Here is a 16,683-nt window from a genome sequence, read left to right on the forward strand (position 1 = left end):
TGTATACAGAAAGGTTTAATGTGCCTACTTGGTATGGAAATCTTGGGTCCATCATGTGTACTTTTAAATCAAATTTCATATCATCTTAACTTTTCTCCTACTTGCTAAACACAGTAACTGTAACTGCTAATCATGGAAAATAATAAACTCATATTGCTTTTAATTCTTAGTGCATGTCTATCAGTCTGGTTTTGTCCAATCTTTCTTTGTTTTCCTTCTCTGTGTCAGAAAAAAGGGTTGTTGTTTTTAAAGTTATGTTTTTGTAGGTCACTTTCTGCTCACAAGTGTTGCATAACTTTCTGCCCATTGAGAACGTAATGGTGAACCCAGGGCGTTTTAAGATTGTAACTAGTTTCTGATGTTCTACAGTGCGCCGCACCATTCGCGGGCGTGCCATACGCGGCCTTGAGCATACGCGCTCAAGCCACGGGGGGCGGAAGGGGCGGCGTGTCCCATTCAATTGAATGGGTGCACGCGCCCGTTGCGCCCCACGCCGCCACGCCACCGCGCATGAGCTCCATTGTTTCCAATGGGGCTCGAGCATAGGCGGAATTTGCCTTACGCGGTGGGATCCGGAACAGATCCCACCGCGTAAGGTGAGGACGGACTGTATTAACAATGAATTGTGTGTGTAAATGTAAATGTAGTTTTTCTCAGCCCCCATTTAAATATGCATAGTTCCATTCCATTCTTGTGACCTATATTCCTCTGTATTCTTATAAACCCTTTGCCAGGATTTCTAAATCTACCCAATACTAAGAGGATATATTATTTTTTCCTATAAATATTACTAAATATTTTGTATCAGGGTTCATCTTCCATGTTTCTGGTATCTATTAAAACTTTTCCCTCCATGACAAATAGCTCAGACTGAACTGTATCTAAATGAAATCAGGGAACATACACTTTTTATATGGGGCCAAAATGAATCTTCATGATGTATGATTGTCCAGGGAAGCAAAGATAAACATGGTTTCCTAGTTCTTTCCCTAGCTGTCTGAGCAATGATAAAGGTCTTTCTTCCATGGACATGATTGGGACAGGAGGAAAAGTAAGGCTTACGTATGCCAGTCTTGTTAGTGAGAAATGTATGTATGTATGTCTTGTTCAGGAGGATAAAATAATGACAAGTAATATAAACCACAGTCTCTTATTATTACTATTATTATTATTATTAACCTTTATTTATAAAGTGCTGTAAATTTACACAGTGCTGTACATACAATCTTTTTAATTAGACGGTTCCCTGCCCTCAGGCTTACAATCTAAAAAGACATGACATAAAAGGAGAAGGGAAAGGTGGTGGGGCTAGTAGGCTGATACATATAAAGTACATAGCAATACAGGAAATGGTTCGATAAAACAGGCATCAAAAGAACATCAAATAGCAAGCGACAATTATGCAATGCCTGGGAACGCTTCTCTGAACAGGATGGTCTTCAACTCTGTTTTGAAGCTGGTTAAAGAAGTGATGGCCCTTGCTTGTGGGGGAAGAAGGTTCCAGGAGTGAGGGGCAGTGATTGAAAAGGGGTGAATCCGAGATGGGGCAGAGGAAATCCTGGGCTGGGACAGCAGACCTCAACTACCAGAATGGAGGGCCCGAGTGGGAAGGTGAGGAGAAAGAAGGTCTGATAAGTAAGGAGGGGCCAGCCCATGGAGGGCTTTAAACGTTGACAGCAGGAGCTTATACTGAATGCAGAAAGGGAGGGGGAGCCAGTAAAGGGATGCCAACACAGGAGAGATGTGGTCAGAGCGGTGGGTGGAAGTGATAATGTGTGCAGCTGAATGCTGGACAGAGATTAAAGGACGGAGGTGAGAAAGAGGAAGCCCAGCCAGGAGGAGGTTACAGTAATCGAGTCGTGAGATCACTAGGGCATGGACCAGGATCTTGGCAGTAGAGGCGGAGAGATATGATTCTCTTGTCGAAAAAGAGAACACATTCAAGATAAAAGAGAGAGATGATTGTGTAACTTATGTTCATTTCATTTTAGTTAGTAAACTATCCAGTGGTAAATGTTGAATTTACTTTCATAGTATCTTATTACCTTTTCCACTTCCCAGAATATTTTCAGTTTACTTCCACTTACACACTTCCTTGGAAGTGGGAAATGGGAAAATACATGTGTTTCCTTTATGTCTGTTTAAAAGGAAAACCTAGCTGCTTCACAAAAGTATATTATGCCAGCATTCTGGTGTATCTGCTCTCTTGGCACATCCTAGTGTGGCTGGTTTTGGCCTACATCTCTTTTGAAGAAAAAAAATTTTAAAAAGTTTTTACTTACAATTTCGTAAATGGGGTTGGGGTCAGTCAGTGTTCTCACTGAAGAATACTGTAGCTTCATCACAGTATTACTTCCACCAGTGCCCTACTGGTGCTGGACCAGTGCCTGGAGGCTGCTGTGGACTGGATGAGGGCTAGTAAGCTGAAGCTGAATTTTGATAAAATGGAAGCTCGGTGGATTGATGGTTCTCAGGTCCAGGAATTGGGTAAGCAACCTTTCTTGAATAGGATTGCACTCCCCCTGAGTGGGGAGGTGCATAGCTTGGAAGTACTTTCAGATCCATACCTGTCAGATGGATTTCTTGGCTCGGAGTCAACATTCGCTGGGGTTAGGGGTAAAGTAGCCCCGTGAATGTGGAAAAACCGCAAATAAAAAAATAGTATTCTTTTTACTTAAGAGAACACCTCTCGGGAGTCTTCAGGTCCTCCAGTGCAAGTCTATGGTCAATATCTGCCAGAAGTTGAGCATAGAATCATGCTGGAGGACCTACAAATGCCTAAAGAAGTGTTTGCTCTAGAAACGTCTAGGTTCTCCCAAACAACTCTATGATCAGCCTCTGGCAGAGTTTCACTGAAGGACCTAGAGAGTCCTAGAGATAATATATTAATCAAAACTGCAAATAATCAAAGCCACAAATGTGGAAGGCCAACTGTACAGCCTTTCCTGGACAAGGATAATTTACAAGTAACTTCCTGATTAGATTATTGAAAATGCACCTTGTGTGGAGCTGCCTTGCAGGTGACTCAGAAACTGCGGCTAGTACAAAATGCAGTAGCTAGACCTCTGACTGAAATCTCATACAGAAACCATATGACATTGATTTTAAAAGAATTGCACTGGCTGCAAATAATCTTCCAGTCTAAATTCAAGATGCTGCTAACAGCATTTAAAGCCCTGAACAGCTTGTGACTTTGATACTTGAAGACGTGCTTCTCCTTTCATGTGGTCTGCTGGAGAGGCCCTCATTTGTATTCCATCAGCCAGGGCTATATGCTGCCAGAGAATATGGGAGCGGGTCTTTTCTGCTGTGGCACCCCAGTTATGGAATACTCTAGAGGCCCAATTGGCACCTGTGTTGCTGTCTTTCTTATACCAAGTGAAAATATGATTATTTACAAAAGCCTTTGGAGGCTAACTGCTTTATACAAATCCGCACATGTGGATAATTTTGAATTTTAAAGTATTTTAACTGTTTTTAATCTGTTTCCTTTTAACTTCTTGAATTGTTCAATATGTTTTCAACCTTTTGAAATCATGTAATTGTATTGTTTTAAATTGATCGTGTTGATTATATTGTATGATAACCTGGAATCTTTAGATGGATGATGGGATATAAATATTTTAATTCAATCAAGTTAATTAATCAGTAAAGCAATGTGACATGATACTGATGAGCTCAGTTTCTGTTCTAATATCTTGGTAATCATAAATATACAATGAAGAAAAAGTATAGCTTTGATACAGGGAAATTGACTTTGTGTAAGACTAAAGGGCTGTTTTGTAGCCCCCAAATCAGGAAATTCATTAAAAATGTTCTTGTACAAGCATAAAACTTAAGGAATTAGCGCAGTTTAATTACTAGATGGTGTGAGGAAAGAAAAGCAACAAATTTCCCCTACCATGTCATAATATCTTAGTGACTTATTACTCATCACTGAGTAAAGTATAAACCTTTCCATCCAATGTGTCCATTTACATCAAATATTCCAATTAGTGTGATAAAAACTCTTAATGCTGGAAGCCATGCTGGAAAGAAGCAATGGGGCGCACACCCATGGCATGCCAGGTGCACGCAGCGAGAACAAGCCCCATTGTTTCTAATGGGGCTTGAGTTTACGTGTTTTTTCCGTTACGCGGCGGGGTCCATAATGGATCGCCTGCGCAAGGGAAGGGCCAACTGTAAATATCAGGACATTTTTACATACTTTATTTGTTTTATTTGAAATATTTTAGGCTGCCTTTAAAGAAAAAAATCCTTATTGAGTTGGCTTGCAGGGAATATAAATACATAAAACAGATTTTCTGATTGGCTTTATTCAGATAAAATCACTGTGAAGGCCATGAAGAAAAAAAATTGATAGTGAAAGGATAATAATTTACAAGAGGTTTCAGATCATCATTTTTAAAGAAATACTGGTAGAATAAAAACACACATTTTGAAACAGAACTGAATGCTAGTTTTAGATATCAAAGCTATACTTTTTCTTCATTGTATATTTATGATTACTTGATAAACTATAAAATACTCCAATAGTATCTTAATATGTAATGGCAATAATAAACTAAGTATATCAGTATTTTTATCTAGAGTTATGTAAAAATGTAATGTATTGTAATAGTAATAATCTTAGGCCCAGCTGGATGAGACGGGCAGGAAAAAGTGGCTCAAACCTGCATTTTCTGGAAGCAGGTCAACATCCTGCTGTCCGTACCAGACACTCCCATATGCACCCTGAATGCATATGGCCCAATTGCCCAGTGCGGCATCATGCTGCACCGCTGGGCAATTTTTTTGTCATCTCCTCACCATGCATGCACAATGTTACACAAACACATCACTGCCTGGTGCCTAGATGCCATCCCATTGGATGGCCGCCTCTTTGATCAGCCACACAGTTGCACCTGCAATCCCCCACCAATACAGGGCATCGAAGCATCAATGCACCCAATAAAGCACTGGCAAAGCACAATCATGGAGACCCCTCCTATGTGCCTCCTATGTGCCTCCTATGCCCCCCTTGGACTATCTGGTTTGTGTATGTTGTACACCATTGTACAACACCATTGTGGATGTTGTACACCATTGGAGGTGTCACACTTTCACTTTTTTGCATTGCCGCCCCAACTGCTTAGATACACCCAATCTGCCCTTTTTTGATGTGCACTTGGATCGCTCCTTCAGAACCACTCTCGCATTTATATGCAGGGTCAAAGGTGCACATTTTACACCTTGAGTCAAACTATTGCAGATTTTCTTTCCTCCAGTTTTTAGCCCTGGACCACGGCTTCAATCTGGTTTCTGCCTAGTTTGGAGGCATGTGTCATCTAAACACTCTTCCTTCAAAGCAGATGCAAAGCACTTTATTTGGCCTGTTTCACCCCTTTAGGAAGGGTTCTGTATTGCAAGATGTGCTACAAGATTTGTGAGTCAGCTGTTCATTACCTGTAGTTATAATACACATTATTTTACATTTTTGTATCTCTCCAAACTTAACATTGGTTTCGGATAACAAAACAGTCTCATCAGCTTGAATTTGTAGTCATTTCTTCATTCAGCTTGTGGTGCTTTTTATAAGTTTTAGTTCGGAGTTTGGCTAGAGAACATTCATAAATATTAGAGGCTGGCAATGTTTGTGGAAATTTAAATTTGCTTCAAATTTTGTAAAAAGCATTGATGGTTGAAAAAAAATAAAACTATTCTGAAAGCCTAGATAGTGTTTGCAAGGGAAGACACACAATGAATTTCCACAAACATTACCTGCCTCCAATACTTTTGAATGTTATCCAAATTCCCAACTAAAATGTACAAGAATCACAAGTTCAATGAAGAAGAGACTGCAAATTCAAGCTGATTATACTGTTTTGTTAATAACTGAAAGTTTGGAATCATAGAGTTGGAAGAGACCACTAGGGCCATCCAGTCCAACCCCCTGCCATGCAGGAAATCTAAATCAAAGCATCCCCGACAGATGGCCATCCACTGTCAAACAGCCCTTACTGTCAGGAAGTTCCTCCTAATGTTGAGGTGGAATCTCTTTTCCTGGAGCTTGAATCCATTGCTCTGGCTGGAGCAGCAGAAAACAAGCTAGCACCCTCCTCAATATGACAGCCCTTGAAGTATTTCAATAGGGCTATCATATCAGCCGTTAACCTTCTCTTCTCCAGGCTAAACTTTCCCAGCTGGAGAGATACAATGAAGCATACACTGATTTTGTAAAGGTAATAGATAGCAGTTGTGGTCAGATGAAGTATGCTGAATTAAAGAAAATGTTGTCCATAAATTTTTGTTGAAGTTTTTTATATCTCACAATAGTTACTTTCCTTTCTCCTTAGTTCACTGCTCATTGAAAAGAAATACAAAAACTTTTTAGCAGACTAAATGTATCTCTTTTGCCACCACCTTGTAAGTTTGTATTAGAGGCAATGAGTGTTCTACATTAATGCAGTGTCGTAACCTATAAAGGATGCAGTACTGATGAATATCTTGTGTCTGGGATTTACAAGACAGTTAGAAGACGATAGCTCTCACTTCATTGTGGCTGCCGTGCTTTGCTTGTGTTGCTTCTTCCATTTTAGCTTAGCTAATCCATTATCTTTTCCTGTATTTTCAATCAACACTGTGTATGTGCATATGTTTACCAGTTTGGTTTTCTGATGGTGATTCACATGCTGCATGCCCGTGTGATAATGAATTACAAGCTTTCCCATAAAATACATAGATTATGGGTTAGTTTTCCACTGTTCCTCTTGTGAAAGGAAACACTTCTCTGGCAGTGGCAAAATTGTGTTTTGATGTCTGTGTTCTCTGTACAGTATTAAACATCAATTGAAATGTTTTTGTAAGTGTTACTTTTCATGTTGGGTTTGAAACACTTAATCCTTGTGTAGCTGTTAATTTTACCTTGACTGTTGGTTTTGAATTGTACTTGCTGTACGCTAAACTTATTATGCTCTGTAAAAGGTAAGTAATTTCTTGCAGTTTTTCTAAAGGTTGATGTCACATTTCAAGGTTTCTCTCTACTTTCTTCCTGTATTGTGGTTTAGTGCAACTAGTTATACTTTTAGTTATTTACCTTAGCATGGATATTTTATATAATTTATTTTTAAGTATTAGCTTGAGATACACCTTGAAATATGAAAACAATGAATTCTAAAAAAATACAGTATATTTGTTTTAGTCAGAGATTTAAGATTTTTACCAACCATAGTTTATAGCTATGTTAGCATGTAACACATATTCATCACAATCTGTATTAATTTGTTTTATTTCTAATGCAATACCCATTTTGGAATAAGAAGGGTACTCAGTATCTAAAATACAGCTGTTTAAAGAAGGCATCAATTTAAAGTTAAAATAATGAAGATAGATGTTCTGCATATTATTATTCTCTCTTCAGCAGTTAGAGAATAATACTGGGTGTAATTTAATTTTATGTAAAATTCTTTTGCCAAGCTGACCAAAGGATAGTCAAATACAAAATATTAATTTTTTACATAACTAGAAGCGGAAGCAAAATGCACTGTGTGATATGACTTACTCCTAAATCAAAAACTTTGGATTTCAGTCAGCAGTATCCCAGTATGAAGAGTCTCAATCTACTTAGGTCTACACCTAGGATGGTGAAAATGTAGCCCATGGGCCTCATGCAGTTCCTAGAACCCACCTTTGCAACCCTTGAAACCTCTTGCCAGTCCTGAAAGCCACCAACCCCCACCCCAGATTTTAAATTTTGTGTAATTTTCGGGCAGTTTCACCTGAAAACTATGCCAGGCCCCCAAAAGCACAAAAAATCATTTCTACCCACTCCCACAGAAACTCATGGCAACTCAAATTTTGCTCATGTTCTTCCCAAAATGACAACTAGAATTGATGCAACATCACTCTGGTCACCATTTGGAAAAGCACACAAAAACAGAGATATTTTGTTGCAATGTTGGAGTGTATGTTACCTGGTCATTGCTAAGTTTCCTACCCTTAATCTACAGAGAAATAGGCACAAGCGTGAGAAGTAACCGCATCTGCCAACCTGTCCACTTAACCATTTGCTTTCACAAAATACCAGACTAATGCAACGCACCCATCATTTCAGTAATGCAGGAATCCAGTTTTATAGTGCCTTTAGATGTTTGAAAAACAAGGTTACAGGAAATAAACAATCTCCTTGCTTTCTCTTCCCTGTATTTGTTTATGTCACACACAAAAATTGTTTGCTGTGTAACTCACAGCAAGGTACGCAAGCATCAGGACAATGCAGCTAGAGATAGAAAAATTCAAATATTTGGAGAACTGTGAAGGAACAGTTGCAGGACATATTTGCTTCCAGTTTCCATGAGTTTCTGTTAATACTATAACTAAAGTCATTCTTAATTAAAACATACCTGCTTTTGAAACAATATTGACTCTTTTGACATTTAAAATAATAACATAAGTTGAGAATATAATATATTGCCACACATCATATAAAAAATTAAAATAGTACCTAATACTTACCTGATTAAATTGTAGGCACATTACTTCTGTCCATCTAAGTGCATTATTTGTAACTGCCTCACACACAGGAAACAATAAGAGGTAAATTTAATGTCATTTCATCTCATATAATGCTACACCATCACTGCTGGTATGGTTAATAGACAGCAAATAATTTTTCATAATACTGTATTTTTTGGTAATTATATAAATACACTTCATGTCTGAAGCCCCTCCAAAATAGGCCATAGACTTGTCATTTAAATACTGTAGTTTTCATGCACAGAAGAGGATTCCTCTCAGAGGCTGCCTTTGAAACCAGGGATCTATTTTTACTGCCTTGAGTAGTCCAAGAGTGTTGGTCTCAGAGCCTTTTTAATTTTAGATGAATCAACCTACAAATCTCCGCTGCCTTGTTCATTGTTATTTCTTTTTTTGTCCATACACTAGCTCCACTATAAATTGGAAGGGCTTAAAGATGAACTCAGAAGGAATAGAGGCTACGACTTGAGAGTAACTATTGCTACTCAAAGGAGCTGTTTTCCATTCACAAGCATTGCTTTGCAGTATGGTTTAGGACGCCTTCTGTTTTTGCACTTTGTTGCAGATTGATTTCAGTATTCTCTTTTAACATCTCCCACCCCACCCCCCTTATCATTTCCCTTTGGAACATATTCAAATTTATTTTTAGATATGTCTTTCATTAGATTGTCAGTGTTTGTATTTTGTTCTTGTATTCCTCCCACCTTTAGGTCTATGTGGTTTAATTACTTTTGCACATTACCTATGTATTGTTTCTCCACCTGTGAACTCCATTTCTTTAACATACCACTGTGTTCCCAGTTCTACTCACTCTCTCTTACACACATGCATACAAACAGAAAGTGCATACACATGTACCATTTTATCTTTTTGGTCCAGAATTGGTTATATTAGATCCAGGAAACAAATTCCTCTTCTATGATAGTTTTTATTTCTTTTATTGAGTTATTGTGGGAGAGCAGAGAAGCAACTCTGGGCCAAAATGGGGCGGGGGGAGGATTAAGTATAACTGTCTAGTAATTTTTAGTGGGAGAAGAATGGCTTTCTATTTGTTGCTTTGTTTTTTTAAAACATAATCCTTTTTTTCAGAGAAGGACAGCCATAAACATTCTTAAGTAGCAACATTATTATCATAAATTATTCCATTGCAATAAATAGACTTGTGTTAATGATGTAGACTCCAACTCATGTAGATGTTATTGGGGCAAGCTACTGTGGAACAGAAGAAAGAGGTTTTGAAATAAATTACACTTCCATAATTATGTGGTTCTAATGTAAAAGAGGAATCTGTACCCAAAACTAATTGCAGTGATAGTATTCTCCTTTTTCTTCCCATCAGTTATCTCCATATCAAATATGTTTTACTTACAAGTAAACCTATAAATGTGAACTGGAATCCAAATTTCAAGAGTACTTTTTCCTTTCTCTTTCAGAATTAATAAATACTTTTAAAGGCAGGTTCTATCATTAGTAGCATATATGAAACTTCTACATTCTTATTCAGAGATTAATACATGCTCAAATGCACAGATTTTTAACATGTGTAAAGTCCAGTTCCCTGTGTTCACTGAAGAATTAATTTCTGAATTAATTTCCTCCATTGAAATGGGGCAAGTGGGACAAATATCTTGAGTTTGTAAAGTTTTTTTCCCTCCTTGGCACTAGGAGAGAAATCCAAACAAATTTTCTATTCATAATGTTCACTCAGTACTCACATTTACATTATGTGCTTCCTCTAGTGGTATTACCAAAGTTAACAAAGATCCAAATGCAGGAATCCATTCTAGTTATGATTCTCAAGTAATCGTGTATGTACAACAATGTAAGCAATTACAGTGGATTTGCAAAATAACCTAACAAAAGAATATTTTCAGTATGGCTTCTTCTATATATACATGTACTGGTATCCATGCATTATCTGCTCATTATCAAAAACATTATCTCCTGGGCATCCATTCCATAAATTTCTAGAGCATTTCTGTAGATTCAGGCAACCAATACACATTTTCACTTTTAGCACTAAATCGTGGCTTAGTGTTTTTTCTGTGAGTGATGGCAACCCTTAGGCCTGTGTTCTCCCCTCTCATCCTCCAGCAGTCCAAAGGAAATAGACACATGTGTCACTACTATTATTATTAGTAGTAGTAAAATTTTATTCGGTCATTGACCAATAATCACAGAATTATAACAACACATAGTTACAGAAAATTGCAGTAAAAATTTGTGGGTTTCTGAACACAGTTATAAATGGTGCCATGCACCCTTATGCAGTCATTTAAAATCATAATAAAATCCTTGTCTCTTCAATTAATTCAGACAAATCAGGTGCTAGTCACCATCTCTCCTAGAGTTCCCCTAAAGGCATACGGCTACACACGATTAAAATCGTTAGTTTCCAGTACTCTTAGATTAATATTTATGTCTTTAATACATATTGGTTTTAAGACATAAACAATAAAATAGCAATCTTGTTAGTAGATAACGAGTATAGCCAAGGTCTGAAATATTATGTTCCCCATCTTAGTTAACAATCATTTAGCTCAGACAAATCCAAGGCCGAGCTTCAGAAACCTCCCGAATTCTTTTCCTGGGTGTTTCAATCTGGCAAATTAACAGACTTAAATATATTATTTCCCATTTACCATTTGCGATCGGAGTTTACATATAATATAACAAAACTTTGCTACCTTAAATATCACTTCGGGTGTCTGACTGTTTAATAGATTGCTAATATAAAAAGCATCTATTATTATTATTATTAACCTTTATTTATTAAGCGCTGTAAATTTACACAGCGCTGTACATATAATCTTTTTAACTGGACGGTTCCCTGCCCTCAGGCTTACAATCTAAGTCCAGTAACCAGAAATTATTTTTATGTCCAAGCTCAGAGCACTAAGTAAACTCAGCTTCTGAGGTGCTCAGTGCCACACAACTCTGCTTTCTGCTCCTCCAAACCACTGGACTATCTGCAAACTTGACCAACAAACCAGTCACTGACTTTCTGTCATGCAGCTCTGAGGCAAATGAGCTGTCCACAAAACACTCCAGTTGTGCTTCAGATCCCTGCAGCACTAGCTTCCTTTCTTGCTCCCTTTCAAGTATCTCAGCAACCTTTTTATTGCTATCCAGTCCGCACTTTTGGACTACTGATTCTCCTGCTCAAGACACCTACAGCAAAGGAAATGTCTGGCCTGGTGTTATTGGCAACAAAAAGCAAACTTCCTATTACAGATTTATACAAATCTGGATGTTAAACACTCACTACAGGTATAATCAGGGGTCATTGGGCTCTTAACTACCTTGGCACTCTCTAAACGGCACTTTTACACCAGCCTCTCTATCTTTTTGGTCTGACTCAACAAGATCCTGCCATCCTTAGTCCTCTCTACCTCAAACCCAACATAGGCCTTGAGGTTTCCCAGGTCCTTCAACACAAACGTCTTCGCCATCTCCTGCACAGCCTTAACTTCCTGCTCAGTCTGAACAGCCACACATAGGTCATCTACATAAATCACAAGTGTGACCCCTCCTTTCGTGTACACACAAGCATCTGCAACGCTGCGCTTGTATCCCAGCCTCACCAGCTCCTCATGGATCCAGAGATTCCAACAGCATGCACTCTGCTTAAGCCTTTAAAGAGTTTTTCTGAGCTTGTACACCTTGCCTTCCTTGGCATCATCAAACCCTGGTGCTTGCTCCATGTACACTTCCTCATCCAGCTGTGCGTTTAGGTAAGCCGTCTCAAAATCAAAATGCCTAACTATCTGGCGCTTCCTTGCAGCCAATGCTAACACTAATCTGAGACTTTCTGGCTTCGCAGTTGGAGAAAATGTTTTGTCAAAACTCTCAAAACGCTGCTGAGAGAATCTAGCCACCAACCTGGCCTTATACTTGTGGGTTCCATCTGGCATCTCCTTCCTCTTAAACACCCACTTGCAACCTACAACCTTCCGGTCTCCTGGCCTTTCTACCACTTCAAATACTGTACCTCCCTATTCACCAAGGATGAGAACTCACACTCCATGGCCTCAAATCATCTCTCCTGCTCTTCTCTGGGATAGGTAAGAAGCTCCTGGTAGCTCTCCAGCCACAACAGTACACATTTTGACATTCTGCTCCACAAAACGATCAGGTGGCCTTCTGACTCTCTGAGTCCCCCTTGGGATTATTATCTCTGTACACCCCCTATCACCCTCACTGTCACTACTTGTCTGCACCTCTGCATCTGTAGATGACACTTTCACTAATTTTCTAGTAGTGATGAGTGAGGTCTGTGTACCTGTGGGTTCCCTGGAGGTGCTAGGCTGGCCATCTGGCTTAAACTCTGGTGTTCCTACCCCTCCAGTTCCAGTACTGACTCCTTGTTGTCCCATTCTCACAAACACCTCCTGGTTCATGTGGATCTTCTCCCACCCAGAGTGTTTTTCAAAATTTGCACTCCTGGACAACATGATGCGGCCATTTCCCAGGTAAAACATGTAACTATTCCCCTGATACCCCACAAACATCAATCTCTGCCACTTGGGGTTACCTTTCTTTCTGAAATTTTGGGGAACATAAACATTGGCATCTGCTCAAAAACCCTTAGGTAGCTTAGATTGGGTGGCCTCCCATATAACATGAAGTAGGATGTTTGTTTTACAGCAGAATTCCATACCCGGTTAGTAATGTGACAAGCAGCCAGGACTGCCAACCCCCAAAGTCCTTCTGGGGCCCCTGCATCAAGCAGCATGGAATCCTTTATCTGTTTTAACACCCCAATCTTTCTTTCTGCCAAACCGTCTTCCTGCGGAGTGGCAGCATTAGTGGTGTTATGGTGGATGGATGCCCTTCTGTTTCATCCAATTGTTCAAGCTTTGGGACAAAAACTCACCACCCCTATCTGTCTCCAGAGTACCAACCTTGTATTCAAATTCCCTTTCCACCATCTCCACCCAGTTCTTGAATGTGGCAGCAGCCTGATTCTTTTCCCTGAGTGTGTAAGCATAGGAATATCTGGTGTGCCTATTGACAATGAACATCAGATATCTACGATTGCCCACAGATTTAGTGAAGGGACCGGCCAGATCAGCATGCACCATTTGGAAAGGTCTCTGGGTGGTGCACTTGCTTTTCTTGGCAACAGGAAAAGCCTTTAGCTTTATCTTGCTGCACACAGAACAATCCAGATGATTCCTGCAGTCATTCAGTTTCAGCCCAGGACAAACACTTCCCAGTTTCCCCAAACTAGTGAAACTAGTGTGTCCCAGCACCCTATGAAAATAATGTGCACAATTTGAGTGCAAAGGCACATTGCTTACTGTAGCACGCTCTGCATGGTCATCTAAGAAATATAATTTGTTGTGCTTGTATGCTTTTGCACAAACCTGCCTCCCTTTAGTAATGACAGTCATCCCCCTCAAAACGTAGCACATATCCATTTGTAGTCAGTGAGGACACACTGACTAAACAAGTTTGCAATTGGGGAGCACATAACACATTTTCAATGTCTTTAGCAAACCCAGGAAAATACACAATCTCCATGTCCCAAATTTGGCCTGAACCCCCGTCAGCCAAACCCACAGAGTCTACACATGAGGGTTTGCAGTTGTTCAGCAAAGATTTCCTGTTAACTAACTGATGGGTTGCTCCACTGTCAACAAGCCAAATGTATCTGGCCTTAGCGGCAAGATGGGCTTGATAGTCACTGTTCTTCACTGTCGATACAACTCCCTTCCTGTTCCCAGGAGACCTGTGTTGTTCCTTCTTACTGGCAACAGGTAGATTCTTGTAGTTTTTCTTGAGATGACCTGGCTGTCTGCAATTGTAGCATCTCCTGACTTTGCAAACAGCTGCAATTTTGGCTTGTTGAACTGCCTCTGATGATGTGTTTGCTGACCTTGGTTCGGCATGTTGCTGTCTTTGAATACCTCTCTCAAAACACCGTCTTTGGCATTCCCCCAAGACACGTGTTGATACCAAGTCCATTGTGAGCTGACTTTCTGGCACTCCCTGCAGACTGTACAGTATGTGATCAAATTCACTGGATAGGCTGCCTAGTAAGATGTATGCTTTTTGTTCTTTATCCAACTTTATTCCTCTGTTTTCTACCTCTAGGAACAGATGTTGCATGGTGGACAGATGCTCTTCTGGAGACTATCCCTTTTGCATCTTACAAGCATACAGTCTCTTGCTCCAGAGCATTTTCAACAGTGCAGAGTCAGATTGATGCACTTCTCACAGTGCATTCCAAACCTCCTTGGCAGATACCTTATCTCTTACATGGTCTAACTGACTGGGCTCCAGAGTGAGACATAACATAGCTCTGGCTCTTCTATCTTCTTCAGCATTTTTGGCAGTTAAACCTTCTTCAGTTACATCCCAGAGTCCTTCTCTTATGAGGACTGCCTCGCCATAGACAGCCCATTGGCTGTAATTGGAGTCATTTAACTTTGGGAACTTCACAAATTCCATGCCGGCAACAAAACAAACAAATGCTCGGCCTTCACAGTCTTCCACAGCTCTCACTATCTGCTGAATATAAGAAAATGGCTGGCAGCTCAGCTCCTTAACTCTTTGCCTTCCGGCCCTCAGACAGTTTTAGCTGCTCTTCTGGATAACTGCTCACAAAACAGCTTCTCACTCAGATGCTCAGGCGGATCCTGAGGCGCACACTGGGCCCATAACTCTTGTTAAAACGCTTTTGATGTTGCGCAGCACATGAGGCCACACATCAATGTTTTGCTCCAGATTTTCCACCTTTGTGACTATACTCAGCAGCTGGAGAAACACATCTCCCTTTCTCAAGGAGCAAAGAGACTCTGTAAACTGAGGCTTTTATTCTTAGAAGTTCCACTGTGTACAACAATATAGACATCAACACCAATCACCATCCACACTAGTAACAGCCCTCTCTGGGGTGAAATGCTCATCGTGAGGCCTACTAGGCCTTGCTTCTCCCTCTGGGGCCACAAAGGGTCCAGCCTCCTTCCTGAGGAACTCTTCAGACTAGCAGCATCCTACAGGACTTTACAGCACTTGTTGACTATCTTTTGCCTAATCATTATGGTTCACAATAACCCTTTAATGCCTGGTTACTATTAAAACCCACATTGTACATTTTCCTTGTGACTCTATATCCCAACTAATTAATATATGGTTAGTGAGCAAGCCAAGAGTGTAAGTTGTATGTCAGAAAAAGCGAGAGAGCTTTCTGAATTGTACAGATGCCACATATGATAGATCTGTTACCATCTGCCATAAACTGTAGCCTGAGTTTGACTTTTCCTATACATCATAGCCATTCACAAAATTTCCTGCTTATGGTTAGATAGGCCAGTTCAGTGGTCAATGCTGATGAAGCAACAGACCAAGGGACAGTCCAAATAGAGGAAGCTAACATCAGGTTCAGGGGTTAGACCAAGGTGAAGTAGCCACATCTTACCCCAGAACAATCAATCTAACCAGCAGTAAGATCAGGCAGTCAGAAGTCAAAGTATGAGTAGGGCAAAGTAGATAATAAGCAAAGGGAAGAAAACACAACACAGCCCAAGATGAGGCTCCTCTTAAGTAGTCACTTATGTGACCAGGAGTACTGGAATCATTAACAAGAATCACATCAGACATTACTCTCACCAAGCATTCTTCCTGGCAGGTTCAGACTGGTAGCCTTGGCATTGCTCTAGTTGACATGGGGTCCAGTCTCATCTATTTTTGGTATGTGAGTCTTCCTGTATTGCTGCAGGTTCATGTTTCCATCCCCAAGTTTAGGATGGTGACTTTATCTCCTCATAGTTTTAAACTAGCCAGAACTCACCAAACTGATATATAACAGGGAACCCTGATTAAGTTATAGCAAGACATTTTCATTCTAACACATGAACAGGGTAGGGGGGACTGCACACAACTAAAGCTTGCCACAATGTGTACATACAACACTAAACTATGGTTTAGCTTTTCATCCGAACAAACTTAGTATATGCATGTCCAAAGCAAAAAAATTGTTTCATGATTGTCCCATATAAATACATACTGCTTAGTTGTCCAGAAAATGACTAGAGGCAAATCATGTTATACATTTGGCAAGTGTCATGTTACCATGACATTCTTAGTGTAAACAATAAGCATATTATTTCTTCACAGTAATTTAAAATACCTGAACAATGCAAAATCTGTTGTCTCCAAGGA

At 39.9% G+C, this 16,683-nt stretch overlaps 1 protein-coding gene across 24 annotated transcripts in view; it reads left to right on the plus strand.

Moving 5' to 3' along the window:
- The window catches only part of GPHN (gephyrin), a 671,572-nt gene that overhangs the window by 421,764 nt on the left and 233,125 nt on the right, over nt 1-16,683 (plus strand). The gene's annotated exons all lie outside the window — the stretch shown is intronic.

The sequence above is a fragment of the Sceloporus undulatus genome, chromosome 1 (assembly GCF_019175285.1).
Source record: "Sceloporus undulatus isolate JIND9_A2432 ecotype Alabama chromosome 1, SceUnd_v1.1, whole genome shotgun sequence".
NCBI lineage: Eukaryota > Metazoa > Chordata > Lepidosauria > Squamata > Phrynosomatidae > Sceloporus > Sceloporus undulatus.